The following is a 7177-nucleotide window of genomic DNA, read 5'->3' on the forward strand; positions in this document are numbered from 1 at the left end:
AGAGGTGGAACCCCTGAACTGCTAACCACACCCAGACTATCAAAGAGCCTGAATGCCTTGAAGATGGGTCAAGGAAAGTATAGAGCAGGGTTCCTTGAGCACCCCGGATGTATAGCCTGGGAGAGGGCTTCCCTGGGAAGGGGGTGCTGACTGGTGCCTAGAGCGGGGAGATAAGCAGGGTGGACAGAAGGCAGCGCTCAGGGGTAAATCAGTGCTGGTCAGCACAGGTGGTTGTGGGGGTCCTCTGCCTGCCCCTATGTGTGCAAGGGGCTTCTGTGCCCTGATCCAGCTGTCTTCAAAGAGCCCTCATTCCTCAGGGTGAGCAAAGTATTGGTGGCTACACTTCGGGTATTGAGAAAGCTTTCCAATCATAGCACACAAAATTCCAGTGGAAAAAAATGCAAAAGACTGCTTCAGTGATAAGTAAAAGTAATCAGCTTTCTAACCTGCAGGTCCACACAGCCATTTCCAATTTAACTCTATCCTCTACTGAGTATGGCTATCGGTGTGCATGATGACCACAGCCTGCCTGGGGCCAAGCCTGGCCACCACCTGTCGTAAATCATAATGTGCTGATGTTCAGCGGTGCCCATTCCTCCCCATGTCATCTGTTTCTTGGTTCCCAGAGCCAATTTAAGTAGTTGTCACAGAGACCATAAGACCTGCAAAACCACAAACATTTAGTCTCTGACCCTTGGCAGAAAATATTTATTTTGCTCTCTAAATGGCATTTAGTCCATTAAAAAATTTAGTCCCTCACCCAAAGTATAATTTTACCCTTTTCTTCTATCGTTTGGTGACCCATAATCAGTCATGTGCCACATAAGGACGGTTTGGTCTGTGACAAACTGCTTATACCATGGTGGCCGCTATGCATCCTGGGAGCGTGACAGGCTATACAGTGGGGTTTGTGTGATCATTTCATGATGGTTTCATGAAATGCAATCACTTCCGACGCAATTTTCAGACCTTGTCCCCATCCTTAAGTGACCCATGACAGTAAGTTTCTGCAGGTCTCATAGCTGTGTAATTTTTTTTGTTGTTTTATCTATCAACATAAAATATAAGAACAGGCCATATTAGTAATATCAACAGTATCTAAAATAACAGCTAGTGGAATATTAAGATCTGATTTCATGGTGTACGTGAGTGACTCACCAGACAAGTGCTTCAGAGACTGGGCATACAACCAGGCCTGCCACCTGAGATAAGAGGAAAAGTCTGCATGGGGTACAGGTAGGGGTATTTTCAGAAAAAGTTGGCGTGGATGACCTCCAGGATGGCAGAGAAATGGAGGAAATCTAGGTCAAGATAACATTGCTGAACTGCCCTGATCATTCTGTGCCTGGAGGCGCCCTCACTTGGGGCCATGTGTTCTGAGAGCTAATAAATGCCTTTACTGAGTGAGGCAAGTTGAGTCAGGTTTTCTGTTACTCAAGCCAAAGGCGGTAACTGATGAGCCGTGCTGGTGGCATCTCTGCGTACCTCCCACTAGTGACAGGCAGGGAGGTGGCTTTGTTCTGGTCCCTTATCCCTGACACTGGTTATTTACATAAACAGTTGCCTAATGAGCGGTTTCAGTTCTTTATTAGCGCATAGTAAACCACCTAAGGATTTAGAGGCTTCAGCTGGGACAGCAGGCAGGCATTGACTGGGAGCGCGTATGAACTTCCTGGGGTTACTGTAACAGATGATCACAGATGTAGTGGCTTAAAACAACATCCATGTGTCATCTCATGGTCCTGGAGTTCAGGAGTTGGGCACAGTCTCACAGGGCTAACCCTGGTGTGGACAGGGCTGCTTCCTCTGAGGCCCCAGGGGATCTGACTGCTGCCTGTTCCAGCTTCTAGAAGCTCCACATCTGGGCTCAGGCTCTTCCTCTGTCCTCACAGCCAGCAGCGCTGCCTCTTGTTTTTTGTTTGTTTTTTTTTTATTATTTATGCATACAAGAACTGGGGTGTAAGACAGAGGTGCGGGGGGGAGAGGATTCACCAGAGACAGAGTGGGGAGCTGAACAGGCTGAGCTACTGAAACACACTGCTGAGGGGAGCAGCGGGGAGACAGGAGAGGTCCGCTGCGCCATGTGGGTAGCTCCCTGGCCAGGATCTAATTCGTGCTGCAGTGGCTGCAGATAGCTTCCTAGTGCTGAGACAACCCCTGCGCCACCAGGAAGTCCCCAGATTTTCCTTTATATCAAGGTGTTCAATTTAATCCATCTGCAAATTCTTTCTTGCCAAGTAACAGTCACAGGAAGTCGACATCTTTGGAAGCCATTACTGAACTGACCACGGGATGAAAGAAGTGTGCACCCCTAACAGAGGTTTCTGTTTCACAGATGTGCCCACATATCACATATACTTGAGATTTATGCAAATCATTGTCTATAAATTTTACTTAAAAAATGTAAACAGGGGGCCTCCCCGGTGGTGCAGTGGTGTTGAGCGCTGGGTTGCGAAGCTGCCCGCAGCCTCTACGGCGCCGGTTTGATCTGCTCGGCCAGGATCATGGCCAGTCTGGCCCAGGCGCCGAGCAGCTGCTGCAAGGCCCTCGGGGAGCTGCACCCCATGCCGGGCTGGCCGGGTGCCTGCTGTGCCAGCCCTGGCCAGGAACCGCCACACAGCCAGCAACGGCTCTCTGTGGTTTGGCTGTTTGAGGGCATTCTTTGGTTTCACAGGAGCGAGTCGTGGGGCTGCCATGCGCCTAGCTGGGGCCTCCCAGAGAGCAGAGGGACGCGGGGCTCTTGGCCACCGCCAGGAGGCCTGGCGTTCTGCAGAGGCCCTCGGGCCGCCCTCGGGAAGAGGCGGAAGCACGTTCTATCCTAAATCCTTTAGCCTGATTAAGAACCTAAAATATTCTTGCTAATTTGGAAAATCCCACACGATTTAAAATTTCCTAAAAGGTGGGCTCTCCTCCACCTCTGGGATGGAATACTGGGCGCTTCCAGTCAGAAGCAGAGTTGTTCCCAGAAGAAAAAGTCCTCTGCGAGGGGCCGCGCCCCCTTACTCATTCTCCAAGTGCCCTTATGACTGGGGGGGCAGGGGAGATGGGGGGCAGGGGAGATCAAAGCGCTTTGTTTACACTTTTGAAGCCTGTGGCACCTACTGTTTACGCTGCGCACGGTCCTGCCTGGGCCGCGCTGGAATTCACCCTCTCGCTCCTTCCTGTCCAAGATGCCCACGGGGCGCATTTGCCGCGGGTGCGTCCCTGGCCCCCGCCCCCCTCCCCGCACACACGCCAGTGGAAAAGAAAAGGGTTACTCACACCCGTCCACCGCACAAGGCTTCCAGGCTTCCTTCCCCCCCGCGGATAAATAGGGGCGCCGCGGAGGGCCCGTCACTGTCAGCCGACCGGGGACCGGGGACGGGCGCGGGGACACGGGGCGGGCCGCGGTCTGCCTGCTGCTCATCCTCCTGCGGACGGCGCGCCCAAGCCGAGCGCCCACGGGCCCGGCCTCCTGCTGGTCAGGCTGCTGCAGCTCCTGGACGTCGTGGGCCAGCTGCAGGAGTCCCCCGAGACTTGGTAAGGTCTCCCCGCCGCGGCTCCCAGCCGGCCTCGGCTAGGACAGGGGGGCTTTCACACGCGCACGGATAACCAGAGCTGCCTTTCCTTTGCTCCAGGAACCCGAACGCCCGCCCGCGCCAGAAGACGTGCAGGTAAGACCCGCCGCGTGAGTATGTTAACGTGTTTTTGACACGAGGTTGGTGAATCCAACCAAGAAGCGCCGGTTCGATCCCCGGCTGCTCCCCGGCCACCAGAGGAGGGTCCCTCATGGCGCGCAGACCTCTCCTGCCGCCCGCTGCTCCCCTCAGCAGTGTCCTTCGGTCCTTCTGCCTGCTCTGCTCCCCGCTCTGGCTCTGGTGAATCCTCTCACCCTCCCTCCCGCGCTTCTGACTGTACCCAGTGCTTGTATAAATAAATAAATAAATAAATTAAAAAAAAAAACAAACCTTTTTAAAAAAAAAAATGTAAACAGGCAGCACTCCGTCTGCCCACCTGTGACTATGCAGGTGCTTCTTTTCACCAACTCTCTCCCTCCACAGGGCAGCAGCCTCCCTGCCTGCCCGTGACCTTCACTATGCCGGGGCTTCTCCTCACTGACCTCCCTCAGCAGAGGCAGCTCTCCTCAAGGCCGCCCACCTGCAACCATGCAGGCCTCTCTCAGCAAACCTGTTCCTTTCAGGGCAGCTCTTCCTGCCCGCTTGTGTCTTTATAAGTGTCCTTCATTCTTCTGTCCCTTTCCCTAATAAACCTGCTCTTTAAATAGATATAAAAAATGTAAACAAATACCAGACTTTATGTCAATGATATTGTTACCCAGCAATTGGCTTGGTACCTGCATAGAAGTGGAACTATTATGACACCAGGATTTTGAGAAAAGAAAGAAGCTCTATGGTGAATTGAGTGGCAAGGAGAGAGGCGATAAATCTCCTGTCTTTATCCAGAAGATAAATCTGCCTCCCCGTTAAGAACGTGAATGTGTTTTCGCATTTGGGATTTCTCTTCCTTGATGTGGTGATGAAAGAATTCACAGCCATGACTTGAGCAGAAGCAAAAGCAAAGTTTAGACTGACGTACACCCAGGGAGAGATCCTGGTGGGAAAAACCTGAGTGCGTTTTTGCCCTGATTGGTGGGGCCTTCTGGCTTCTATGACCTTCCTAGTCTCATTCAGGTCTGCTCTTTCCATGGCGGGGAGAGCCTTTAGTGTTTTTCAGGAAATTGCTTGGCCTGATCAGGGAGATTCCCCTGTCATCCAGAAACTGGCCAATTTAGAGGAATTGCCTCCCCCACTCTGCTTCTTTCTCTCCCAGGGCTTTACCAGCTTTGGATCATTCAAAGGAGTGGGGTCTGGGCCTCCCCTGGTGGCGTAGACGGTTGAGCACGGAGCTGTGAAGCTGTCCGCAGCCTCTGCAGCACCAATTCGATCCTGGCCGGCCAGCGAGTGTCCCACATGGCACGGCAGACCTCTCCTGTCTCGCCCGCTGCTCCCCTCAGCAGTGTTTTTCATCAGTCTGCCTGTTCTGTTCCCCGCTCTGTCTCTGGTGAACCCTCTCACTCTCCCACGAATCTGGCCTGTACCCCGGTTCTTGTATAAATAAATAAATAAATCTTTCAAAAAAAAAAAAAAGGAGTGGGGTCCTTGGGGCACTATCATGCCTGCTCTTAGGGAGCAGTGTATTTTTTTAATGTTTTATTTATGCATAGAAAAAATGGGGTGTAGGTGTGTGTGTGAGAGGACTCACCAGAGACAGAGTGGGGAGCAGGTGGATCTACTGAAATACACCGCTGAGGGGAGCAGCAGGCGAGAGACAGGAGAGCTCTGCTGCAGCATGTGGGGATCGAACTCATGCTGTGGTGGCTGCGGATAGCTTCATAGGCTGGGTCTTAACCACTTATGCCACCAGGGACATCTTTTTGAAGGCAGTTGTGGGGTATTCGTACCCCACATCTTTTTGATGACAGATTAGCTATGAAAGCAGGAAGTCCAGCCTACCTCCACCCCAACTTTTGACTCCACCTGTTTGACCCCTTGACTCTTAAATCCCGTGAGAATTCCCCCAAGGGTGTTGGGAGTCCTTGAAACAGCCCTGACTAAGCCTGTGCTGGTCTCTAGAGGGCGCTGTCGACACAGCCAAGCCTAGGGATTTTAATTCATTCCTGGGGCGACTGTAATTCCTATAAAAGCATCCCTGCGGCAGATGAGACATTTCCCACCCCACCGCCCCTACTCTGAGACCCCCGGCTGTCACACAGGGTCTCATTCATATCCAACATGCCCAAGACGGAAGGGGAAAGAGGGGAGGGCTAGCAAAAAGTGTGGAAGAAGCAAGTGGGGCCAGTTTGGCATGAGAATTATTTTGAGCTGAGGCACTCATGTTCCTGAGATCCCGTCTCTGCCTAAAAACAGCTCCTTCCCAACAACATCCAATTGTCATAGATTCCTTTCCGGGATGAACTCTGATTTTCTTTTCTTGGAGAGCAGAAGCACGAGCACTTGCAGACACGCACAGCCCCCTCTCCCGTCCATTCTCCGAAGGCCCCTTTTCGCCCTTGACATCCCGAGCCCCGCCCCCGAGATGTGTGTGTTACCTGTGCTCTCACACCTCACGCTTCCTGCCGGCACTCCCTCTGCCTGAGGCCTCCGGCCCATGCAGTCAGCCCCTTCTCTGCCTGTGAGACGCCCACAGTCAGCTGCAACCAACTTCACCTGGATGCAGGTCGTTCGTGTATATGACAGTTGTGGGGTACAGATACCCCAGCTCCCTTGCCCCAAGCGGGACAACAGGGGTGTGACCCTCCTCCTGCCCAGATTTCCTCCGGGGACCTTGTCTGATGTTCCCTCTTTGCCTTGTTCCCCCTCCATCCTCTCCCCACCACGTGACACTGGAGCCCATTCTGAGCACTGTGGACTGTTGAGGAGCATCCCTGTCCCCCCACTTGATGCCAGGAGCACCCCCTGTGTGACAACCACCATTACCCTCAGGCACTGCTCAGGGTCACCTGGGGGCAGATCATCCCTTACACCCCCCTTGAGGATCTCTGCCCTCCTGCGTTTTCCTTCCCAGGATCCTCGTCTCACATCTCTTCTGGGAAAATGCAACTTCCCTGCCTCCAAGTCCCTCACTTCCTTCACCCTCCCAGAGGGCTCTGAATTTCCAAATTCTTGCCATTCCCCTGAGGAAATGCAGCCCTCCCAGGTTCTACTGGCCACCTGGCCAGTGAAGGGGACCCAGGTGACAGGACCCACCGGCAGAGGAGGTGAAACCAACAAGACCAGAGAAGCCAATCAGAGGCAGCCCTCCCAGGGACAGGGCCTGCACCCTGAGTGCAGTGGGGAGACTGTGGGCATGGACCCTGAGCGGGGAGCCCACCTCTTCAGGAAAACCACGAACACCACCCCCTGCATGCACATCATAAACGAGAAATTCTGCGTTAGCTAGACGAGCCTGCTTCACCTGCAGACGCCTTGATCCTCGCACATGGCAAGTGACGCTGTAGTGTGCCTGTTTCCCTACCTGAAAACTGCCTCCTCCTCCCTGCTTGGAGTTCTCAGAATATTCCCCGCCCAGGTCCCAAAGGCAGGGGATTAGGGCTCTCCATTCCCACTGAGTCCCTTTGTCCCCTGCCTCCACCCCTCATTTTGGGTGGGGTCCCAGAGACACCTCCATCAGGTGCCAC

This window comes from Talpa occidentalis, unplaced genomic scaffold (genome assembly GCF_014898055.3).
Source record: "Talpa occidentalis isolate TD23 unplaced genomic scaffold, MPIMG_talOcc4v2.1 talOcc4.12, whole genome shotgun sequence".
Taxonomy (NCBI): Eukaryota; Metazoa; Chordata; class Mammalia; order Eulipotyphla; family Talpidae; genus Talpa; species Talpa occidentalis.